This window comes from Pholcus phalangioides, unplaced genomic scaffold, assembly GCF_987345545.1.
Source record: "Pholcus phalangioides strain wild (caught in Gottingen) unplaced genomic scaffold, Ppha-v1.0 ptg000015l_1, whole genome shotgun sequence".
NCBI classification, from domain to species: domain Eukaryota; kingdom Metazoa; phylum Arthropoda; class Arachnida; order Araneae; family Pholcidae; genus Pholcus; species Pholcus phalangioides.
This window is the reverse complement of record NW_028301608.1, coordinates 68,151,340-68,176,584: the sequence shown is the minus strand read 5'-3', so window position 1 is coordinate 68,176,584 and position 25,245 is coordinate 68,151,340. Positions and strand designations below refer to the sequence as shown.

Genomic DNA, 25,245 nt, shown 5'->3' with positions numbered 1-25,245 from the left:
AATAATTAAATCCCCCCGCCCAAAAAAATTCATTATTGGGGGAAATTCAAAAATTAAGATTTTTATACGGCCCCTAATCAGAAAAGCATCAATTAATAAATTGAGATATACACCGGAATGGTTGATCAAGGTTTTGGAGAATCTAAAACAAGAATTCACACTACTGTTTAACCCTTTGCACTCGAGGGCGAACCAGCAACTCGAAACGATTTTCCGCATCTTTGGTGAATTTCTTACAGCTAACTTAAAATGATTTCATACACAATTTAACGTTTAAACTTTTATATTATTACATTTTATGTATCTTTATACTTCAAATAAATAAATAATAACTTAAAGAAATCTAATAGTTCTTGTATGTCTGAAGATACTTGCGGTCCTGCGGCTCTTTCGCCGGATACAAACGGTATTCTTCACGGTATTTCTTCGGATTCTGTGCACGTTATCCATTCTGAATTTTCTGTCTCTTCTGCGGAATCACTCTCTGTCGCTTTCACATTCACTATCTATTCGCTCTTATTTCACCTCTTACTTTATCGCTGTCTTCATCACTGCTTTCCTCCTTTCTATGGTCAAGTAGTCTATGCATAGACGTAATTTCGTTTTTCATCAACGAAAAATCGAACTCATCTTCACTTAAAATGATTCCTTCATCGTATTCCATGCTTATTGGGCTCCGTAACTTTGAAAAACCTATTCCACGACTGTCGAGTTCGAACTAACGCGAAGCTCATATGTAACAATAAATCTAAAACACGTATTTAAGATTAAAAATTGGCAGTTGTTTTATAAGCATGTATTGTTTAATACACTAATGAAGCGATATCACCCAAACCAAACCTCGAATTATCGCGTCAAAACAAGTGGTGATCGAGAGCCACCTCTCGAGTACAAAGGGTTAATACATCTCATTGAACATATTGCTCCGCTATATCGTTATCTAAGTTGCATAGCCGTAACTCTCGTTCTGCTTTCAAGTTATTTTAGGTCGAAATAACTCTTATGTACCCTGTTCTCGTACAGATTATAATAAATTATCTTTAAAAGTGTGCAGAAAACTGTTATAAGCTTTACTACGTTGCAACAAAACTACGGTAAGTGACAAACTCTTAAAGATCCAAGAAATACTTTGTAGAGTATTCGTCATCTGGTTAAAACCAACTATTACGTCATCTAGAAGCTTAAATAAAAAGGAGATTTTGAATTATACAGACGGAAACTTTCGTGCGACCTGGTGTTATAGCCGAAGCTGAGGAATCAAGAGATTTGTTGGTACGCACGCGCATAGAATCCGCAAGTTCGAATCATTCTCGTGGATAACCGCACCAACGCAATATAAGCCCTTCCCTTCCTGCACCGTAAGAAATTTCCGAGTACTTAGCTCATAGTACCGTGCCTAATGGCTTATAGCGCCGACGAAATGCACCAGCAACTTACTCCTCCGACGCCCTCCTCTCACCATCCGGAGAGTCTCCTAAATTGTTTTGGGAATACCACTTCGACCCCACCTTCAGCATACACCTTTACCAAACATATAACTAACTCGCTGCTCCAGACTATCCCTCATCTGCTGCTGCTGCATGTGGGAAGGATGAGAGAAGGAATAGGGATCATTAAGAGGTAGTGAGAGAGAGACTGAAGTGAGCTTGAGCTGCTGCATGCCGAAGCTCTCCATCGGAAAAGGGTTTTCCGGTGCCCCCTAATAACACGGTCGGCGGTTGTGTTTCCATCTTTCCCCCAATTTGTTCACGCCCGTAACGACCCCTCGGTCCACGTTTCGAGCGTGTGTGTGTGTGCCTTCACATTCCTTCTCTGCAACATCGACCCCTGCCCGTGACGGAACTTCCTCCGCATTACACACCATCGGCTTTCATCCCCTCGTTGGCCGCAAAACCACGCTTGTTAGGGCTAAAATGAGCGTCACCAAAGAGAAGGGTTGCACAAACTCCAGCAACCTAGTCACTCGTGCCAATATCAAGTCGTGTTGGCGAGACTTTGCTTATATATTTAATAGAAAGTTATTTTAATTATTAACTAATTTCTATATAATTTTACATTGTAGGTACCGGTCTGATTAGCCCTCGCAAGCATAAAATGTCCGTGGTGCGACAAAAATGGTCAAATATAATTTTTCAATTATACAATGTGTGTGTGTGTGTGTGCGCGCGCGCGTGTGTGTGTGCGTGTGTGCGTGCGCAAAAATTAATCACGTGAGCATTGTATATGTAATCTGCTACGTACTTCCACATAGAAATAATGCACTGTGCGAATATTAATCATTCAAAGATTAAGATAATAAATTAAAATTAAATTATGTTTTTTAGAATTATACACAATCTCTATGTATATACAGTATGTATTTATTTTAGCCCCCCCCCCCCCCCGATATCTCTTTGAATATTCAAGCAAATGCACCAAAATGTCACGACACATGGACGCAAAATCGATCAATAAGCGTATGAAAGTATGATCTGCATCAATATGCTCACAGCGTTAGCATTGAAAAATAGTCACTGGTCCTACGGATCAGTGTATACGAGAACCTACTGATCCGCAGACATCATGAGTGGTCCGTTAAACGAGATCTGTTCTGAATAATAACAATTCATTTTGCTGAACATATAGTCATTTAGAAGAGTGATAAACCACCACGGCGGGTGCAAAAAGCTGTAAAAAACAATTAGAATTGTAATCAAACTTTGTGAAATCAATACTGTTGAATCTGTGGCTTTATCGATAAACAAGTGTGGAGGTTTAAAGAGGCATCCCTTTTTTAAATTACATTTTGCCAAAGATATTTGCTTCTAAGAAAATATAATATACTGAATAGTTCCTTCACTATGATTCAAACAGCAACATAGATTGCGAAATAATTAAAACAAAATAACTTCACATTTCACTTCGTGTTTTTTTGCATATTCAGCAAAAAATAAGACATTTTCATGTGTCTTCATGTGTCAGCTTCCATGACAGAAAAAAAGGACTTTGGAGTAGACTGTCTGGAGTAAAAGAAGGAAAAGGGAAGGGAACCCACATGTTTGCCTCAGACAGAAAAAATAGAAAATTCATCAGATGTGTGCTTAAAGGATTGAGAACCAGTCGATATTCACAGCTCAAAATAATATTCTAGTGCAGTATTTCCCGAAGTGGGTGATATCGTGCCCTGTCGGGCGATGGAACGGTCCAAGGGGGGTGATAGAAGCTACGAGTATAACATAGGATCCTATGGGTTCGCTTGATTCTGGGAGCGATGAGAGAAAAAAATTCTGAAGGAGGGGGCGATAGAACAGAAAGTTTGGGAAACTATGTTCTAGTGTAATGTTATCTTTTATACAAAAGTTCGGCAAAACAACAATAAAAAGTAATTTTCTATTTCAAACATGGTAAAATTTGAATGACATAAACAGTAGCGTACACAGGATTTTCTTAGGTGGGGGTAAGATGCATCCATCACCATGAACTTGGCTCTGGGGTACTGTCCCGGTCCCCATTCCTGCTGCGTAAGCCTAGGCCCGCAAATACAGGTGGCTCTCTTCTTTCGCACAATTCGTTATTTCGCACATTTTGAAAATTCAATTTTTTAAATATTTTTGTCGATATTGCAAAAATTATTCGCTTCCATGCAGTCACTCCCACGGTAGGTCGCGCTCACATTGTGAAGATAAAAATTTACAATTTATAAAGCATTATTAATTTTAGACAATGCTCCAGGACGCCCAAAATCTCTGCAGAATTTATACCTGGAAATCAATATGTTGTGTTTCTTCCTCCCAACACTACCTGCCTCATACAGCCCATGGACCAAACAGTGATAGCTACGTTTAAACGATATTATATGAGGATAATAATAAATCAAACTATCAAGGCAATTGACAGGGAAGGTGGGCCTACACCAAGAGATTTTTGATCCATAATAGGAAGGGTTCACAACCATAGTAGACCAAGTCCATTTATCTTTATTATGGGTAATAATTAAGGCTAGGAATCGATTAAAATTTTTAACCGGTTAATCAAAAAATTTTAAACGATTAATTGAATTTTAATCGAATATTTTTGTGACCACACATATAATATTAATAGATGTATTAATAGATGCTATGAAAATATATTTTATTGATTTCAAACTCACCTATTCGGTAAAGGTAAACAAATATAATTGTTAATACATTTAGGGCCGCCCGCTTCAAGCAATTTAATATGCTGAACATAATTTCCAAAACCTTTAATTTCTTCACTTGGATCTGGTCGTTTTTTCAAAAGAAATCTGGTATTTTTCGGTTATAATTCGCCGATTTCGAAACTACTTTTGATTATACTGTGTGTTGGTTGTTTTCCTATAAATTCCTCTCGAATGGTACTCGTGAGGAGGTATAGCTGATGCTTCCAAGAATACGAAAAATGTGACGATGGACATAGTGGAGACAGTAAATTTTGTTCTTGTCATCTAAAATTCCCATAAAACTCAATTTGAAATTGAAATCATCGGTTTCCGTTGAATCTAATTTGATCAAAATCTTGATTCAAATATTTTTAAGTATGGCCACTTATCCAAAATGTTCTGTGTAGAACATGATTTATAAGACATCTAGTTGGTTTTTTTTCAAAAAAATCAAGTTAATTCATAAACTTTTAATCGAATTATACAAATACAACGCCACAACAGGCAAACTGCCTAACGAGGTGGCTGACTTAAGAACATCATGGATCCCCGAGCCATTTTTTGGAGGCCCTACCTACTACTGCTACACCACACATGCACCCCCCCCAACACCCCGGAACCCTCAACGAATCGGTACATGCGGGAATGTGCGTGTACGTGTAGTGAAACCTGACGTGAAGTTTTTTGTTTCTCTGTAATGCTTGTTATGTGTAGTGCTGCCATCTGCCACCAGTTTTTCTAACTATGAGTGAAGTGTTATGATTGAATGATTTATTGTTGTAGGACTGTTGCTCTCTGTGGCGAGACTTTTTAACGGGGAGATCGGCTCGCATTCGCGCCTTGAAGATGGGAACCGCAGAAAACCAACTTCAGCCGACCACCACTGTGGGGTTCGAACCCGGATCCTCGCATCGCGAGTCCGTCACTATAACCACTCGACCACCACAGCGGCGGAATTGATCGAGTCGATTAACAACTACAATTTTTAACTGCGATCAACAATTGATCGATTAACCGACCCGATTAATCGGACCATCCCTAATAATAATACTAAAATAAGTTTTTGTAAAAGCAAGGCGCAAAAAATGATAGTTTTAACTAAACTTTGACGTATTTAATTCCTTTACATCACTTAAACTGAATTAATTATCAATCAAAGACTTTAAGGTGTTATTATCCATAATAAAGATAAGTATGGATTTGGTCTGCTATGGTTGTGAACCCCTCATACATGGAAAGCAATTAAAAATATTGGAGACTCGTGGACTGAGTCTCCAATGAAAGATTCCTGAAAACAATTATGCCCACAAATTGATGAGTGATTTTATAAATTTTGACGAAACTCGGAAAACTATCACAGATGAAATAGTTAGCCTAATGAATGAACTAAACTTGGACGCCAACAACAAAGATGTTAATGAGTTGATAGAACCTCACTCAGTGCCTCTGTCAAATGAATACTTAATTGAACAACAAGAGTAAAATGAAATACACAATGAAAGTGAGGAAGAAGCTGCTGAGATAAAATCGACAAGACTTTGACAACTAAAAATATAAATGAAGCTTTCATGCATCTTGACAAATTTTTGAGTACCGTGGAAGAATGTGGAAAACGTACATCCCAAGTATGTAGGGCTATTGATAAAGATGCAGCATGTTATAGAACATTTTATCAAGAAAAGGAAAAAAAGGAAGGCATTCCACTAACTCTTGACAAGTTTATAAAGAAAACACCTGAAAGCAATTAAATACGCCTCATCAACTTGATTATGCGTATTGTGCAATAAATATTTTAAAAAATACACACACACACACACCACATGTACAATTTTTGATGTTTTTTTTACATCCCTCTACTTTAGAACATTCAACATTCGCACACATTTTCAGGAACCAATTATGTGCGAAAGTCGAGGGCCGCCTGTATCGGAAAAATGTGGTTGATTATAGATATAAAAACGATCTGAAATGCGTGAATTGAGAATATTTCTATTTTTGGCCTAAGAAAAATTCGGCTTGAATGAAAAAAAAAAGTTATTGAATTTATGAGAACACATAAAAGAGATTAGGATGGCACGTAAATGTCGAAAAAATATTGATTCATCGAATGGATGCTAAAAGCACCAGTTGGTACACATATTGTATATAATGCAGTTTAGCTCATAATTTTTTTTAAATTTCAGCAGAGACGCGGTTTTCTGAATATTTTTTACAGCAAATGTGAGACAATATAAAACGATTGCGAATCGGTGGTTCTCGCATAGGATATTCTTCCTGATCAATGTATTACCTCGGAGAGGGCTTATTGCTACTGGTCCCGCGGACCACCACAATTTGTTTCTCGGTGTACCGGTTGTTTAATCACTGCTCTTGGACCAGCGTACCATCAATGATTTTGAACGCTGGCTCGTCATCATAAACAATAATTTTATTTGCAAAACTAAAATAAAAAGTTCAAATTTTCTGGCATAGATGTCGCTGTACAGTTTGTATGTGGTTAACGATGAATTCTTGAAGACTAATCCCACTAATAACCGAAGCTACCGCAATCCATATAACTGTTATATGGATTGCGGTAGCTAACGATACTTATTTTCAGTCTATTCTGTTATAATAACAGAATAGACTGAAAATAAGTATCGTTTATCCGGAACTACAAAAGGTGCAAAATTTGTGCATAAATGTCTAATATGTAATATAACTTTTTGTGTCAAATTTTTGCTGCTTTTGTCTTCGTTTTAGGGTACAACGTCTCATCTATGTGTAAAAAAAAATCTTTTTTTTATATACCCGAAAATTAAATTCATATTACTATGGCAAGCATTTCACTGCAAACAGCATTCACATGCACTAGTCGGTTGCTCACAATCCTTCGTTTCAGAAGTACACATTTGTATACCTCATTTTTAACGGTTTTGAATGGTGTTTGATAACATTTTTTTTTTTTCAAGTTAAGACCTGAGGAGCATATATGTGTACCCAACTCAAATGGTCTTAGTAAGGACATCGACCCAAGTTAATTAGTTAATTAACTTACTCTTTAATTGGCAAGTACTGAGATATTCAGAGGAGAAAAAATTTTAGGTGCTATACTAAGTAAATGAGGAACCCTGAATGCTATTATATGACGAAAAAAATTATTGCCTGTGTTTAAAAAAATATGTGGTGTTGCACTTCAGGGAACATAATATATTTATATGATTTACATAGACTAGTTTAAAAATGTCATTTATTGTTGTGCCAACTAACTTTTCTCTATTATTGTTAAAAAATGCACAACAATATGTCTCCTCCACACATGGTATTTCCCTCCAAAATGCAAGGATCAAAATCGTTCTTGCTTGGCTTGTCAAGAAATGGTCGACGTGCACCTTTGAGCCATTCTGCTAGTAATTATAGAAATTTCATGAACAACTCACAAGTAAAAATCGAATATTTAGGAGTCGGAAACAAGCCTAAAATATAAAATAACTTTATTTGAAAGTTATAACAAACATTCATGTCCTTTTGAGAACAACTCGGCCAAATAAAGGGTTAAAGGGCATTTTAACGTACAATAAACCCTAATCAAACAAAAAAAAAAATTAATAGTCAGTTTTGGTTCATGTGTGAAGAGGCTATTATCAACTTTTGTAATGTTTCATGGCCCTTTGCTTGTAACATAATCAAAATTTAAACATCCCCTTCAAAATTCTTTGAATTAAAAATCCTTCACTTTATACCTTCCCTTTCTTTTCCTGACTGTCCTGAAAACCACGGTCTCTCATCATTGAGACAAAAATGTCATTTTACCTTCGAAGAGATAAGTTGTTCATTTTGCTATATAATGCTACTGTGCTACTACTACACCGCACATGCACGTCGTCCAGACCACATTCCTCTACGGAACCTCGAACGAATAGGTACATGTCAGAATGTGCGTGCGTGTCACGCACATTGTCAAATCTTGTCATTTCCAATGTTTGAAATAATTTCGTGTCAAAATATTTTTTGAATATGCATTAATTCTCGCATCAGATGGCCGGATGTGATTTTTCCAAGAATCAGTATTTCTACAAAATTACCCAGTTTTTCCTGTATATCTTGTATTAACAAGTGGAGAGAACATCTTTCTCAAAATAAATGAATTTAGATTTATTCATTTTTTTCAGTGCCGAATGGAATCCCCATAACCCTGATGTTGATACCTTTACGCGTAAGCAGAGGATGATGATCAGAGGCTTCATGGTGGACGGTTGCTTTTCATTTCTGCTCCACCGTCACGAATCGAATTTGACGAAACACTTGTCCACCCACACGAAACAGTGCACACACACACACACACGAATCTCTCCGTCCACTCACTTAATCCCTCTCTCTTGCCATTTAGAAATTTAAGCCCCCAATGACTTGAAATCACGCCAACTGCAGGATTAGTTTTGCATGATGGTGATGGTAGTGTACCGATTCTGTCATGGGAATGGCACGATGTGTAGAGGGAGACAAGACTCGCAATTCGTATGAAGGATGAAGGAAAGGTGCTAAACTTAGGTATATATATACTCTCTCTCTCCCCTTCTCTTCTAACAACTCTGTAATAAATGACCGGGAGAGAACACAGACACTAGGTAGTGATGACGAAATTAATATTCCTACTTTTCAGGTACAGCCCTAATGTGTGACAGGCAACACGACTCGACAAAGAGGGAACATATACTCGAATACTCTCGCTATACTCTAGGTCCAATCTATATGCGAGAGGGGGGGGGGGGGAATTCCATTATCTCCACTACTTTTCTTTCAGAAGGGGAGCGTCATTTCCCACTAACAGCGTATTTTTGACATTGAATGTTCCACATATAAAAATGTGATTTTTTTTTTAATGAAATATATCTGGAAGGGGACTTTTTATTTCGTTTACATACATTATCAACAGATTTGTGCTTTGATGTATAAATCTTAGTTTGTGAGCGGTTTATTCCAAATTAACTTCTGGGAGACGTGTACATGTGTTTTATCTAAAAGTTTCAAATTTTTTGGGTAAAACTTTATTTCATTTACTGAAATATATACATAAAAACTACATTTAAGAGATCATAACTAAGAAACTTGCCTGGAATAATAAACAACATATAACGATCAAATATTTAAATATAAATTACGTGAAGCTTTCACAAATTTTTAGTGATTGTTAAACGTAACAATTTGTGTAATGTATCACATGTTTTCTAAAGGAAACGTAACTGAAAGTGTTTCAGAAACACGGCTTGGTGATAAACACTATCATCTGAAACCGACTATAACGCAGGCCTACCACATCAAGTGATTTTCTGGTGATAAACACTGATGATAAGTCAGCAAAACTAAAAGGAACAACATATATGTTCGTGTATAAACGAACATACATACTCTATCAGGCCCATAGAACATACTGCACTTCCAGGAAGTATAATTTTTACAAATTATCTATTATATGTTTTTAAAAATTAACAAAAAATGAATCAATTGACACAAAAAGCGAATTTATTCTAACTTATTTATCATAACGTAGCTTCTTTTATAAATTTTAATTGTTTAAAATTTCGATGACGCTATTACAAAAAAAAACTGCAACACAAACAGTGCGTAATTAATATTTCTTTTTCGATTTGCGTTGCATGAAACTTTTTTCCTGAGCCTATACTGCAACAAAGGAGGTTTATTTCGACAAACTTTTGGATTCGAACTCTTGCTATTTCACAAATTCCTCATTTGCAACCAAACATCATCCTTGGATATGTCGCCATCTGGTGGCAGTGTCATCAATTGTGAGCTTTGGCCGGCAATTGAGTTAGGTCCGACCGCCCATGTACGGTCCCGTTCAATGCACACGATCTCCAAGAAAAGATTGAGATATTCGTTGCCTTTGTAGTCTAGTGGTGTAGGGCGTTGGTTCGATTCCCCGCAAGGAAAGTTGTTTTTTCTCTCTCCCCTAAATAGGCCAGCTGTTAAAAACCTTCAAATATCTTTTGACAGCAAGATGGTGTTCCACCGCATTCGGAAAAATTTGTTCGAGATTCGCTCAATCAAGAATTCCCTGACTGATGAATTGGTCGAGAGGGACCCCTATTACGGCCACCTCGGTCTCCCGATTTAAGGCCTCTTGATTTCGTCTTGTGGGGGATACGACAAAGCAAGGTAGTAACTAGAATTTTTGTGAGACAGGGAAAAAAGGATTTTGTCACCACCTCCACTGTAAAAATTCGATGATTTTATAAAAACAATTTTTTTGCTTTACTAAACTTTGCCACCCGGGGCAGTTTGCGCCTTTGCCCCATTCCAGTTCGAGTCCCGTGTCTAAGACAAAGTTTACGCCTTATGTGTAGCCAACATCGAGAAACTATAGACAGGAATACATGGAAGTGCTTCTCAGACTCTTCCCCCAATTGAAGTTGTTAGATACGTAGGCCAAATTGGGAATCGCTTAGATCAGTGTTTCCCACAATGAACAATATCGCCCCTTGTGGGACGATGGAATGGTCTGGGGGGGGGGGCAGTAGTAACTGTGGATTTGGTACAGGATCCAATGGTTTGGCTTGAGTTTGGAGGAAGAGGACAATGAAAAGAAAAAAAATTGAGGGGGGGGGGGTGATGTAACAAACAGTTTGATGAACTACAAATAGTTGCATACTAATTATATAATTAATACATACTAAACAGTTTGATTTAGATGTAGCCCAAGCTACAAAAGGTGCTCATATTGAAATGTTTTTTGTAGTTCATGCAACGCAAATCGTAACAAACATTAATTATGCAATTTTTGTGTTGCATTTTATGTGTTATGTCGAGTTTCCCAACATACATTGCCAACGCTATCTGTGAGTGTAATTTTGAACTACTGCTAATAAATCCTCTTTGCCACAATAATATGTATTTCAGTGCAAACCATAACAAATACACTTCGTATCAATTGGCTGATTTTTGTATATTTTTATAAGTTTTTTCTTATATATTTTTTAAATGTAATTGAACTTTTAAATGTACATGGACTTTCAACCCACCCCGTAGGCCTATAGTTCTTTACAAAAACGCGGGAATTTCTGTTAACCAAATTCGTAAAAATTGAAGGAATACTTGAATGTGGTTTGTGGAAAAGTTATTCTTACATTGTGTGATGGTGGATATTATTATTATGGTTTTTTTTTTGGTACGGAAAAAAAATGAGTTCAATTTTTTTGTCGCTAGAGGGCGCTGTAGTATGAGTGCGTAGACCTGAACTTTTGTTCAATCTCTTCTGTGTCCGAAACAACCGCAAAGTTTCAGCCGGTGATTCGTTGCTGAGATGTAACAACTTCACCAATAGTAGTGCTTTATCCATCAATTTCAACATCTCTATGAAAACCTTATCTAAGCACCAGAAACAGGAAAATTCAGAAATGAGCTATTAATCTAGGGGTCTTCAACCGTTCAGCCATTGCGGGCCAAATTTAAGTTTCCATGAAGCCTGCGAGAGCCACCAGTTTATACTGCGGCGTTATCGGTTACTAAACAGGGTTCGCGAAATTGTTGAATAGGCTACTCTGATTTACTCTGAATTGATTTTTTTCTTTAAATTTGATTTTTTTAAATTAATTTTCAAATAGTTTACTTTCATTAATTAGTTTATTCATTATCCGATATTTTTTTAATTATTTTTTTGTTTCATTCTTTATATTGATTATTTATTCTACCCAAAATCTGAAATTTTCCCGACAAACCTGAAATTGCTTTCTCATTCGTTTTAAATTTTAATGAATTAAGAAATTATTTCTTTTGAAAATTCTCAATTTTTTCATGAATTATTATTTTTTACTTACTCTTTAAAATTCTGAAATTAATTTTAACAACTCTGAAAGTTACTTTCAACAATTCCGTAATTATTTCTTTCAGTAATTCTGTAACTATTTTTTACTAATTATAGATTTTCATAAATTAGGAAAAAAATTTAATAACTCTAAAACTATTTCTTTCAGGTATTTCTTAGCATTTCTTTGAATTTTGTAACTATTTATTCCCTTTGGATGCTGAATTTGGCCTCTGAATTCGTTGCGACCGACGGCCGGCCCTATTAATGTATAGAATGCACAGCCTAAATTATTGAATCTGGAAAGTATCTCACACCTACACAGGTAGATTTCAGTTGGCCAGAGCTCTCTTTTTAGCGAATTTACTTTTTATTTTTTAGAATTTATTCGTTTTTTAAATGTAAAGTAGTTATTTGAAAAAAGGGAGTCAGCGGGACAGAAACAAATCTCGGAGGGCTACATTTGGTCCGCATTCAATGTTTTGAGGACCCCTGTGTTAATCGTACACAATCTGCATTTTTTATGACTGATTTGCACACTTGCAGTGATTTGCTTTTGCGCAAGCAACGTCCTCTATCAACAAAAATTTAAACTTACTTTTTATACCAAAAAAAAAAACTTTTCGTGAGAAAATTTTTTTCGCAAACTGCGTTCAGGTATGTGAATGAATCCCTTCAATTTTTATGAATTTTTAAACTATTTATGAATTTTCGGGATACCTTGTTGATCACCCATTAGATACTATCAATTGAAATTGAAAAGTGATTTTTTACAGAAATATAAATCTCCAATCACTCACCACGTCATGAAAAATATTTTTTCGGCTATATTATATGACGCTTGTTTCTTTTGCCGCAACATAAAATACAATGCAATTTCCTCTCCCCCCACAACCAATTTTTACACCACGGATGGACACGTATTTTGTGAATATTATAGTAATTCAGAGAGAGCCTCATGTTCCAAGCAGAGCTTGAAATTACAGAGAATAAAATTCCCCCCTAAAACAGCACAGGTGAGAGAAATTCGAGCTTAATTGAAAAATTCCGTGTCAAATATCGCGTGGATGTTGCAACTTTTGACGTGTTTCTTTTCTTTCTTCCCCCCCCCCCCCGAGAACCTCCCCCATTCCCTTCACTTCAAACCAGGAATTTTATTGGGATCTGAAGTATTTCCCACACCCTGTTGTGTGCCATCGGTTCATACGCCATCATTCATTTCCGAATTTGCCCATATATTGTTTAACGTTTCGCATCGCGCTCATTACACGTGGTCGAGAGGAACAATGGTGAAGAATAGGAATAAAAATAGAGAGGGAGATATACACATAAACAGAGAGTTTTAGAGAGAATAATGAGCACGAAACGGAAACTTTCTGTGAGATGTGCGTATGATGTTTGTTTGAAGAAACTCTTCATGAGTTTTGCGAAAAAAGCCCAAGCAGGAATTTGTGTACAAAGAATAGTTTAGAACAGTGGGGTTTTCAACCATTACGGTCCGGAGATATTCTATGGGAAGGGGGGGGGGCACGGGTAAAAATCAATCGATTAGGGAGTCACGAGAATTAGTGAAGGGGGTCCATAGAGAGCCGTGGAAAAAAATCGGTTGTCTCCAAATAAAGCTTTCAAGTGAAATATTGTGGGGAAAAATTTTACTACTGCCAGGATCCAGCAGATCTGCCCAGAAAAGAGCATTGCCGGTGACAGAGAATGCGCCTGGCCTGGTTCGAGCATTGTTTGGCCTCTTCCACAATGGCCCCACGTCCATCTGGACAAACTGCTTAAATCTTCTAGGATACAGGGAACTACGTCAGAGCTGCCCGTAAAACCTAGCCTCATCTTAATGCGTGACTCTTGTAGAAGGCCAACATAATAATTAAATCTGGTACTATGTTCTTCGCGAATAAAAATTTAATTGTGTAAATTGTCACTTTCAACTAAGTATCGGGCCCCCAGAACATCCCTTTGCCCGAGGGCTCATGATGTTGAGATTGGCATGCATATAGCAACTCCCCTCCCCCAAGATAGAAGCTCACTGAGAGAAAGCGAGAGAAAGAGATCTATCTCTATCCCAAGGTAGGCACGGATTCAAGGTGTGTCGGATGCACAGTGGTCCATTTAGAGAATTTAGGATGAAGAAAAATATTGTTTTAAAAACTAACGCATATTTTTTTTAATCCTTTTTGATCCACGTCAAAAATATAGATCCACACATGCTAAGAAGTATAAAAAATAATATCAATCAATATCGATAATTTTAAAATCATGTGCCAGTCGGTGTAATGGTTAGAGTACGGGGTTTGTGAGTTGAAGGTTATGGGTTCGAATATCAATGTAATCCCACTCGAATTCTTTTTGGTCGCTGTGGTGGTGTGATGCGAGGATCCGGGTTCGAACCCCACAGTGGTGGTCGGCTGAAGGTGGTTTTCTGTGGTTCCCAACTTCAAGGCACAAATGCGAGCCGATCTCCCCGTTAAAAAGTCTCGCCACAGAGAGCAACAGTCCTACAACGATAAACATTCAATCATAACACTTCACTCATAGTTAGAAAAACTGGTGGCAGATGGCAGCACTACACATAACAAGCATTACAGAGAAACAAAAAACTTCACGTCAAGTTTCACTACACGTACACGCACATTCCCGCATGTACCGATTCGTTGGGGGTTCCGCGGGGAGGGGGGGGGGGTGGTGTAGCAGTAGTAGGTAGGGCCTCCAAAAAATGGCTCGGGGATTTTTTCAGTGTCTTTGCTTGTTTGTACTCAAAATAATAATATATTTCTCGTATTCAGAATGTGTGAATTAATGAATTGAAATAAATAATAGTACCAAGGTTTTTTGAACAATATATCCCAGTGAATTATTCCATGGTTTATCGACTCTTCCATGTAATCGTGACGAATTCCTTTCTTGAAAGCACGTTAGGGCCTTGTTGCATGATTTTAAATTTTTTAAATGCTGACTTTTATGAAACATTTCTATATTTAAATGAAATTGGACACTTCCAAGTTCGAGGTAATGTTTAAATTTTGTGTGTGTGGACTTTTAATCAATGTATTTGATCAATAGATCTGTAGACTTTATAAAAAAAAAACCCCACGATTAGCGCTATGCGAGTAATACCTAAAGTAATTTCAAAAATTTATTTCAAGAAAAGAGGAGACTAGGGGTTGCAATGAATCCTACAATACATTAGCCCACAACATGTAAAACATCCGAAAAGAAGTTACGCTGTTGAACAAAGATGAAATGAACTTTCTTCGTAAGTCACATTTAGTACTCAAAAAACTACTCAAAAGTACGGAAAACTTCCCAAAAAAAAAAGTACTATTTTCAAAACAATATATTCTACACGGAGCTGGAAAAGCAAAGAACCGAAAGAAAAAATATAAAAATGAATGACAAATTTCTTTCACGTTTTCATTCAAGTGTTCATAATAAGCTTGTAAGCAATAATAAGGTAGAAAAGTCAAGTTTCTCATCACATTTCAGTGGAAATCCAACTCAATGAGTCGTAACCCTACTTTGCTTCTCGGATGCTCCCCTGTCAGCAATTATCACAAAATAAATTACACCTCAAGATAAACCAGGCATTTCTCTACACACTAATATAGTTTTTTTCCCCAAATACGAAAAAACTTCGGTTTTTTTTTCCAGCTACTTTCTCGATTTGGACCACTGTGGTGCGGAAGTGTAGGTTCGTCTGATCGTCCTATATCTTACACACCAGACCAATTTTTCCCATATTATTCGGCTTTTAAGAGTGGTTAATCTCCCCCCCCCCTGCTTCTTGATCAACGCCGCCTTCCCCAGGGTTTTAGATAACAACCTTATTTATAAAAGTTTTGTTAACTATAAATTTAGTTTAGAAAATTCAAGCGAATGTGTTCAGATTTTCATTTATAGTTAACTCGCTATAAACCAGTGTTTCTCAACCTTTGGAAGCCCGCGGCCCGGTAAATCACTTTTGTGTAAGTGAAAGGCTCGGTCATACACACAACTAACGGGAAATTAATGAGAAAAATGAACCTGCGAATCATTTACGGTCCGGCGTGACTAGTGTTAGGGCCCGGGAAGCGAATATTTTTTATATCTTTGCATTAGCTGTTGACAATCACTTGCTAATTATTCGGAATAGTGATATTTTCATTACGAGCCGTACTCGTCATAACGGTTTTTTAGCGGTACTGCAGATCATTCGGAAAATAAACACTTGTTAGATCCTTTGCCAAATAATCAATTAACATACTATTCTTTGATGAGATGTTTGGGTCACCAAGCAGTTCCATGCATTATAATTTTTCTGTCTGTGATGCAGTCTCTGTTAGTATGATTTACGATGGAAAAAAAATTGTTTCCTTGATACTTCAGGGGGGGGGGGCGTAAACCAAATACAACCAGGCTCTGTCACCGAAGTAATTTTAGCACAGTGTCCCTAAGGACGTGGTTGTGTCGGGGAAAAATTCCAGCTAGGCTATTTGATACACCGCAACATTGGTGGAGAACCACTTCAACGTACCGCGGCCGGCTGAATCCCGAGACTGTCACTACTTTCTTATCTTTCTTTCAAACCGAGCACAACTCCGGTCTATCACCATGGGCAATTTACTACTGAAATGAGGGGCTGGAAGTATGCATGTATACCTAACAGTCCGAGTGCGTATCTGGTGATGTGTCTGATATTTCAGTGCTGCCATCTATATTTTAAATTGTAAGTGAAGTGTAATGATTGAATATCTGTACCGTTTTAGGCCTGTTTTTAACGGGGAGATCGGCTCGCATTCGCGCCTCGAATTTAGAAACCATAGAAAAACAACTTCAGCCGCCAACCACTGTGGCACCGGTGGAGTTCGAAAACTGCTTTTCGCGAAGCGAGTCCGTCACCATAGCCACTCGACCACCACAGCGTTTACTCTAGGGAATTTCTAACAAATTGACTACATTTTGTGTGAGTATATGTGTGTTGCCCGTAAACGTATTTTTATTGTCAGAATTATGTGTTTTTCGTGCGATACTTCCATCTGTCTTCAATATTCAAGGTTAGAGTGACAGATACCTGAATTATCATGTTATGTAAGTACCGGGTTAAAGTCCTGCCTGTTTTTTTTTTTTAAATCAAAAAAAAGTTTCTCCAATCAAACCGATCTCAAGACACTTCTCCACAACCGAATAAGGAATTCGCTGGGTATAGAATAGACTTCATCCTCTTAACTTTTGTAAATCGAGGCATGAATGTTTAGCATCGATGTTTCATGGGTTGGCAAAAATCCTGCCATATTTGAAAATATTTCGAAATAGCCGGACTCTCATGCACAGAGTGATTTTGTGTAAGGTCCATTCAGAGAATAACATCTTGAACCATCTGAGAGAGGACAGACGGATATGTCGTGATCAGAAAGGTCCAGTTCGGGGTGGATCGGCACGAGCTCGTAAAGATAAAGAGTTAGAGTGACACAGAAGACCATTCGAGTGCAGAGTTAGGACTTTTAGTGGTGGAGAGCAGCTGGGATAAGCTGTACCGATGCCCAAGGAACATTCTCATGTTCAAACCAACTCGGAGCGTCAGCCAACATCATACGAACAACGAAACTCTCGCAGATGAATCGTCGCTTCTCCCACCACCACACACGCACATAGACTCCGGGGATTCAATTATATATTAGAGGGGGGGGGTGAGAAAAGAGGGTGGCCACAGGGATCTTCCACTGCTGGAATTTCGACGCCCAGGTACGAATTCGCACGTTTATGGTAATGACCGCAGAAATAAGGCAGGCTCGGATAATGGGCGATGAGGGTAGATGGTGCTTCGGAAATACGGTCGAAAGGGAAGAGTAGAATGGAGGAAGATTGCGAGGTGCCCACAGCCAAGAGAACAACGTTTAATGAATTCGAACCGTTGAATTCTGACGCTATGTCTTGAATGAAGTTCAGAGGATCGGGTTCTCTCTCTCTTTCCCTCTCTCTTTCTAGCCTTTCTCTGTAGTCTGATTGCTCACCTCACGTAAGGGTTTTGAAGGGAATCGAAAACGCATCATCATATGGACCTTCCCTGCCACACACCACGTTACGTACTACTAGGGGAAATCTCTCTCCCTTATTTCTCGCTCACTCCACTCTGGAGAATCCCTTCCATGCTCTGTTTAATGAGGGAGAAATGCCCGCTGCAAAATGTTCTGGAGAGTTTTCGAGAAAATTCGATGCAAGAGGGACGAAAACGAGAAATAAGAAACAGCTCTCGCTGCACGAAACGCCCTCATGATGATGAAGGCCATGATGTAAGGAAAAGCGAGGGGCTAAGGAAAATACTCTAACGCTCCAACCATCTTTTACTTCAATATAATATATTTTTTCCCCTTATACTCTTTACCTTTATTTCCATCTCTTTCTATTGCGGCACTTTTCACGTTTTCCAGTTCCCGAAAATGATCGAGGAGCAGAGCAAGAAAGAGAGAGAGAAATAGCAAATTTCATGTTCCTAAGAAAATTCTAAGTTTAGTAAATATTGGCGTGTCTGGGTGTAATACGTCAACGAGCGAGTTTCAGATGTCGGAATTTCGGGGTAGGCCATTTTCTCCCACCACCACCACTACCGTCATTTTCCAATCCCTCTCACAAAACGAACGCTAGTAATGCTTTGCAACGAATAAAACGCTTCTTATTTTTTGGTAATGTTTAAAGTGAATATTTTGCATTTTTCGCTATTACCAAGAAAAGTGGAGCGAAGTAAAATTCATATTTAAAGGAGGCAGAGGAGGGGAGGGAGCATCGTATCCTCAAAAAGGAAACGGAAGAGTTTAACGTGCGAGATTCTTATACGAACGCCATTTCGAAATTCCTCCATTTTCATTCAAAACCCGCTTCTTATACAAAATACATACCAGCTATTCTACTGCCGAACCTTGTTTGTGGGAGTTTTGTGTAATAAATATCTGATAAATGGTAGTAAAACCTCAGTTTCTCGACTAGATTTAAATGTTTTACTCGTTGTTAATTTTGTTTAAAGCGTTCTCTGGAAATCCTAAAAACTTTATGTAAGCGATATCTTTCTTGATTACTGATCAAAGGTGTTGCACTTCATTAATCGATCTTTTATTTTTCGTTTAATATTTTCTATAGGGATTTCTAAAAAAAATAGTATAGTACAGTGTAGACGACAAGTCCTGAACACATTTTAAAAATTAATACCAAATCAACCACTTGATATGAAAAAGTGCAGTTTGCAAGAAAATATTAATCATGATAGATACATCATCAACTTAGATACATATATATATTTTTTAATAAATTAAAAAAAAAAGTTCAGATTTGACTCACAGGTAGCGCGGTAATACGAAAAACTCGCCATAACACATAAACGTGCATAACATAATTAATGTTTATGGCAATTTAAAAAACTGCAATAATGAGAGCAATGAAAACGGAAGAAAACAAATAAAACAATCCCTGATCACATCCACATTGATTCGTTATTAATTTTTACTATGTGTCCAGGACTTCTTATTCACCCTGTATATTAGAAGAGTTTCAAATGTTATAAAAATTGTGCGAAATTAACTACATGAGTCTAAGTTTTTCAACCAGTTGTGGCACGAAAATGTTCAAAAAAAATTGAATAGATTATTTCTAAAAAATCCGGACATCGTTTCACAACTTACGATCCAGTTTCGTTTCAGGAATGTTTATTATCTTTTCGCAATCTTTATGTAATACTAGTTATAATACCCGGGGCTGCCCGGGCTTTCTGCAATTTGTGGAAGGATTGAAAAAGTGACAAACCATTATAAAGGCATAAACTTTTATACATATACTGACAGGATTAAGGAAGTGACAAACCATTGTAAAGGCATATACACGTCTGAAGCGCACTGCTAGGGAACCACGGTAACCAAAGTAAATGTGCCTAAAGTGATTGTTGAGGCCCAAAAACCATTGTTTCCCGACAGTTTTTCACCTATTTCGGGCATTTGCCTTGCTCTGACGAAATTTTAAAGTAGCCTATCGTTCAAGTCGGGTCCCATTTGGTGACGATCGATCTAAAATTGTATTTTGTATAGAGAACGTGCACACACACACACAGACAGAAAATCAATTTTATGTATATAGATTATTAAAAAAAATATTTAATTTCAAGTTTAATTGATTTTCAAGTGTCACTGTTAGATTTTGTACATTTCAATGTTATCGTGAATCTTGTTAGAAGGATCAGAATCCTTTGGGTCAAATAGTGTTTGTTTTGTTATTGTCTTTTTGCCTTATTGTCTTGTTTGTTTTTCTGTTGTCTTGTCTAATCAAAAAAATGAATAAATAAAAATTTTAAAGTCAATTTTTTAGCCATTATAAATTAAATTGAGAAAAATTATACCAAGTAAATTTCTTGAAAGCAGAATTTCATTTTAGATGATTATTGTTAAATTTCAATGATACCCTCAACGAATGTGATGTACCAGTTGGGAATCGTATATCTAGTACTATATGCGGTGTAGTTTTATGCTCAAAATATTTCACGACACTTTTAAATAATCGCATGGCATCCTAAAGTACTGCGGCATATCTCTTCGGACTAACTAGATTAGAGGTTCAGTATTAAAATTTTGAAACTGCCATATTTTTAACCGACAAGGAATTCGTAAATATACAATAATTCTTAGTAAATACCATGTTTTGAATAATGCATATGAATAATTTAATACAGAAAAGTTTTTGTTTTTTTTAACATCAAAGGGATTAATAGTCTTATATCGCTGACCCTATACTTGACCATTAAAATCAAATATTGTTCGTTGGATTTCAGGAGGGGAAAAACCAATTACACCATGCAAAAAATTTTAGACGAAATCATTTTCTAAGGAAGATCTTAATTGTTAAAAAAATTAGACACCATGGTCTAAATGATATCCAGCTCTCAGATATACAAAGGCTTCTTCGTTAAATAAAGGGCGAAGGGACAAGACACACAAGAGGACACCATTAAAAGATGTTACAAATAAATGAGCGTTTCCGTCCGTCTCTTTTTTCTATTAGACACAACTATTCCCCACTCCTCACGGAATCTAGTCCCATCTCAATGTCTTGGAATAATTTTCATGCATAAAAATTAAAACTAAGAATGACGGCGAAATTACTTTCGAATCAAAGCTACTTTTTTTTTTTACTCGTCCAAAAAATACATTCTGCATGTTACCCTGATGAAGAGAATGAGGAAAAAAAAACTTTTTTCCACTTCACCCATACTACTTACAAGAAAAACACAACAAATACCAATTTCTTTTCTTCTAAAAAAACATGGGGCTTTTTTTCACTATATAATTTTTTCCTTAAATTTCGCATCCACTCGAGAGGATAAAAAAACTAATTTTCCTCTTTTTTTTTCTTTATAGACATGTTACGGTGTAAAATGCAAGACAATGATACCCTTACAACTTTCCCATACTCTTCTACCATTCACACTCACACAAAACAAGTAATTCTTTTTTTCCTTTTCTTTTTTTTTTTGGTGCCATGGAGGGGGTAAAAAAAAATAATCCGAGATACGGACAACGTTCTACTAATTGGGAGACAACATGTTCTATTTTTTTTTGCTTCAATTTTTTTTTGCGATTTTTTTTCCTCTCAATTTTTTATAAACCCCACTTTGCATTAGAGTAGAGTCATTGGAGAGCAGCTAGAATAGAAAAAAAAAATTATACATAAAGAAACAAGCTTAAAAGGAACATAAAAACCAGAGTAACTCTGGGGAGAATATATTTCAAAGATTACCTGCTTTAAAGTCAATGAATTTTTTTTCTTCCATCCCTGTTATTCTACCTCATTCTCGTCTCTTTTTTTTTCTTCAACATTTCGTTGTTCCAAAATTAAATAATTTTTTTTCTCTTTTCCATTTTTGGTGCGTGTTTTATTCCGCTCCCATCCCGTGATTGAAGCTGTGAAGGTTTTTGCGCACTTAATATTTGCTTTGCGTCAGCGTGTTTTTTTTTACTATTATTATTTTGTTACTGTTGTTTTGTTTTGTTTTTTTTCCCTTCAATTCATCAAGTGAAACAAAAATAAGCACAAAAGTATTTTTTTATATATGTGCTTTCATTTGAAAATAAATCTTCTTGTCTTGAAAAATACATATTATAAAGTATACTCGAAATTATAATGTAGCTGCTTGGAATTACAGATTAGATGTTACTTGTATTTCATATTCAAAACATATGTTGTTTCTTTGTGTTTTTCTTGTGATAACGAAAGCAATAAGTGTAACTTTCAATTTCAAACCTTGCTCCTTTGTTTTTATCGTTATTATTGCTTTTTCTATTTTATTCTATAGATCAACGCGTGTGAAAAAAATGAAGTAAAATATTCGATGCGGAATGAATAGCAATTGGACGTAATGAAAATCTGGACATTGATTTTTCCTTTTAAATATGTGATCCGAAATACGAAAGGTGGGTGAATGTTCGTCTTTATTTTTATTCATTTTTTAATAACTTTTTCTTTAATTTGCATCCAGTTACTTACGTCCTGATTAGTGATTTTTTTCCTTATATGAAACTTTTATTTGCGTAAAAATATGAATTAAAATAGAACTCAAGAGGAAACACAGATAGAAAGTCTTTATTTCAATATGAACCAACATAAAGTTTGAAAAAAAATAGCTTGATAGAAGTAATGAATTTTGTAATAAATTTTCAGGATTTCGTGAATCGATAAAATCCATTTCTTTTGGTTTTCATAAATATATATATATATTTATATTTATATGAGCGATTACTGATTAGAATAGAAATGTGTGATGATATTGATTATAAAACCTTTAGTTATATTATTACTTATATGCGAGATATACGGAAGACTGGATGCCGTGAAGATATTTATTATTTGAGATGTTAATTAAAAAAAAAAAAAAATTAACATCTCAAATAATAAATATCTCCACCACATCTCAAATAATAAATATCTCCAGTCTTCCGTATATCTCGTATTAACAAGTGAAGAGCGACATTCATGTCATATTACTTATATGGTTGCTTTACATGAAATCTCAGAAATATTTTATAAACGGATATGAATAAAATTAACAAATCGCAAAAAAATGATAAAGGTTTGTCATGGAATAAACATAAAGATATTCTGCTAACTATTACTATTTTTAGTGTATTTACTGACGATTAAAATTCATTTAGGTTCCATATTTTTACCCTAATTGCTTGAAAATGTGGAGTGATTTGGCACCAACTAGGGTGCTCCTGTCAGCTGCATTTTCTTTATAATATATTATACAAGTATGATATATGCTAGTTGCACGTGTTACGATAAATTTGATAAATCTGGTTATTATGCATAATGGTAAGTTTAATTTCCCTAAATTAACCATTTTTACTGATGATTATACATAGTATCCAAGTGTCGTTGGTAAATTTAATAAGTACTACAAAAATTATCACTTTACCGGTGATTATGCATAATAACTAATAGTCGCATTGTCGGTAAACATCATAAGTCGTACTAAATGATAATACTATACATGCCAATTCATACATGTATTGTATCATCATATCTGGGTATGATCGTAAAATTTGTTATCGGGGTCCGACCAGTGTTATCCAAGAAAATAATTTTGAAGTGTAATTTCACTTCAATCCAAAATTTTAGGGATAGTTTTGTAATGAGAGGAGTATCTTTTTATGAAAAACAGAGAAATAACTCTATTAAACAAATCACTTTGAAAAAAAATATAAAAAAGTTTGAAAGAGTATTTTGCGTTTTTGAATGCGTTTCCTTATATGTGGGTTTTATGCTTAATATCTGATAAAAGTATAAATTTATCAAACTTACCAAGACGATTGATAAGTGTGCATAATAACCGGTTATTATGTATAATAAACTGATTTATTAGATTTATCGTGACATATATATATCATACAAGTTTATTATTTCAAATAGGTGCATGCTTTCAAGTGAAAAAGATCGTATTTGAGTTTTGGAAATGAAAATATGTTCCACTGGTATCCATCCAACAAAAATACATGTATGTAATAATAACACTAGAAGAAATTTAATAAAGGTGCTGCCCTCTGCTGGAGAACAAATGAGAGAAAAAAATTGAAATTTCAAAGAAGAAAAAGTTCCTGAAATTTTCAAAATAATGTTGAATTTTTTCGTTAGGCGAACTAAAATGCACGAACAAAATTAAGTAAAACCGAACTTTTGGAAAACTTTAAATTATTCAACCATGATCATCAGATCTTAAAATGCAGATCATGAAATCGAAAACCCTCTGCGAACTAAGACTGATTGGTGTAATTGACCCTTTTGTACACCATTCGCTTTGGGGCGAAACACACTATACTGACGTGACGTGATAATAACGTCACATCAGTGCAGTACATGTTTCGGCCTTTACCCTCTTTCTTTTCCACATATTCATAAAATTCCTTTAATGGCTCATCTTCGTCTCACTACACTTGTTGTTGGTCGGTATGAAATACGATGTATGTAGTGACTCGAAAAGCTATTTTACATAAATAATGTTTAAAGATTAGCCTAAAGCTTGAACATTTTTTTTAAAATAGAGAAAGAATGTCACAGAATTCTTCATTTTGTCATTATTTTGTATTGGCATGGTATATATTCCAAGCTGAAGACAAATTTTCTCATTAACTAGCATTATAGCACATCAAAGAAATATGTTGCCACCTGGAAGCCTATCGCTGAGTTAAGAGAGGCTACCGTGTCTCTGCTCATCTCATCACGCTACTGTACGTGTTATAATAAGGAAAGAAATAGTCTGTGTGGTCTGTGGTATATTGACTTGTGTGTTTGCCCGGATTTCAAGAAAACCAGGGTGATTCTCCGGCGAGACAAAAAAGAAAATTTATTACCAAAGTTCATCTCAGCATGTACAACCAAAAAGTATATTTCTTTGATGTGCTGTAACGAAGACAATATGTTTGAAATTTCATCAAAAAAATATGCCTGACACTGTCATCATCAATGATTGAAATGAATATAACACTCAGAGCCAAATCTAAATTGAACGTGTTTCTCAAATTGTTCGCTAATTTGAAAAGCTTCGTCAGTTAATATTTTTACCTCTGTAATCAGATTTTTAATCATAGATAAATAAATCTCTGTGTTGTCTCATGGGGTAGACTAACGATTTCAGTTCATGAAAGAATCATTGGCTCATTCAAAAAATTCATGAGATAGGAACTGCATGAGCACTGTTAAAAACACCAAGTTTTTTGAACATGGAAACATTCAGAGAAGGCGTAAAAAAACAGCAAGTCGACAGTGAACA

General features: G+C 36.0%; 1 protein-coding gene across 11 annotated transcripts in view; it reads left to right on the top strand.

The window, feature by feature from the left end:
• The window catches only part of LOC149076594 (uncharacterized), a 307,582-nt gene that overhangs the window by 269,771 nt on the left and 12,566 nt on the right, over positions 1-25,245 (top strand). For 7 of the 11 annotated variants that reach the window (XR_016194076.1, XM_089244194.1, XM_089244193.1 and 4 more), the window contains one exon: positions 22,273-22,390. The exons of 1 other annotated variant lie outside the window; for it this stretch is intronic. The gene's annotated coding sequence lies outside the window, so the exon portion shown is untranslated. Of the gene's footprint in view, positions 1-16,711; positions 16,909-22,272; positions 22,391-23,128; positions 23,760-25,245 lie in introns of those variants that run through there. 3 more of the 11 variants (XR_016194077.1, XM_089244195.1, XR_016194078.1) reach the window with 2 other exon arrangements.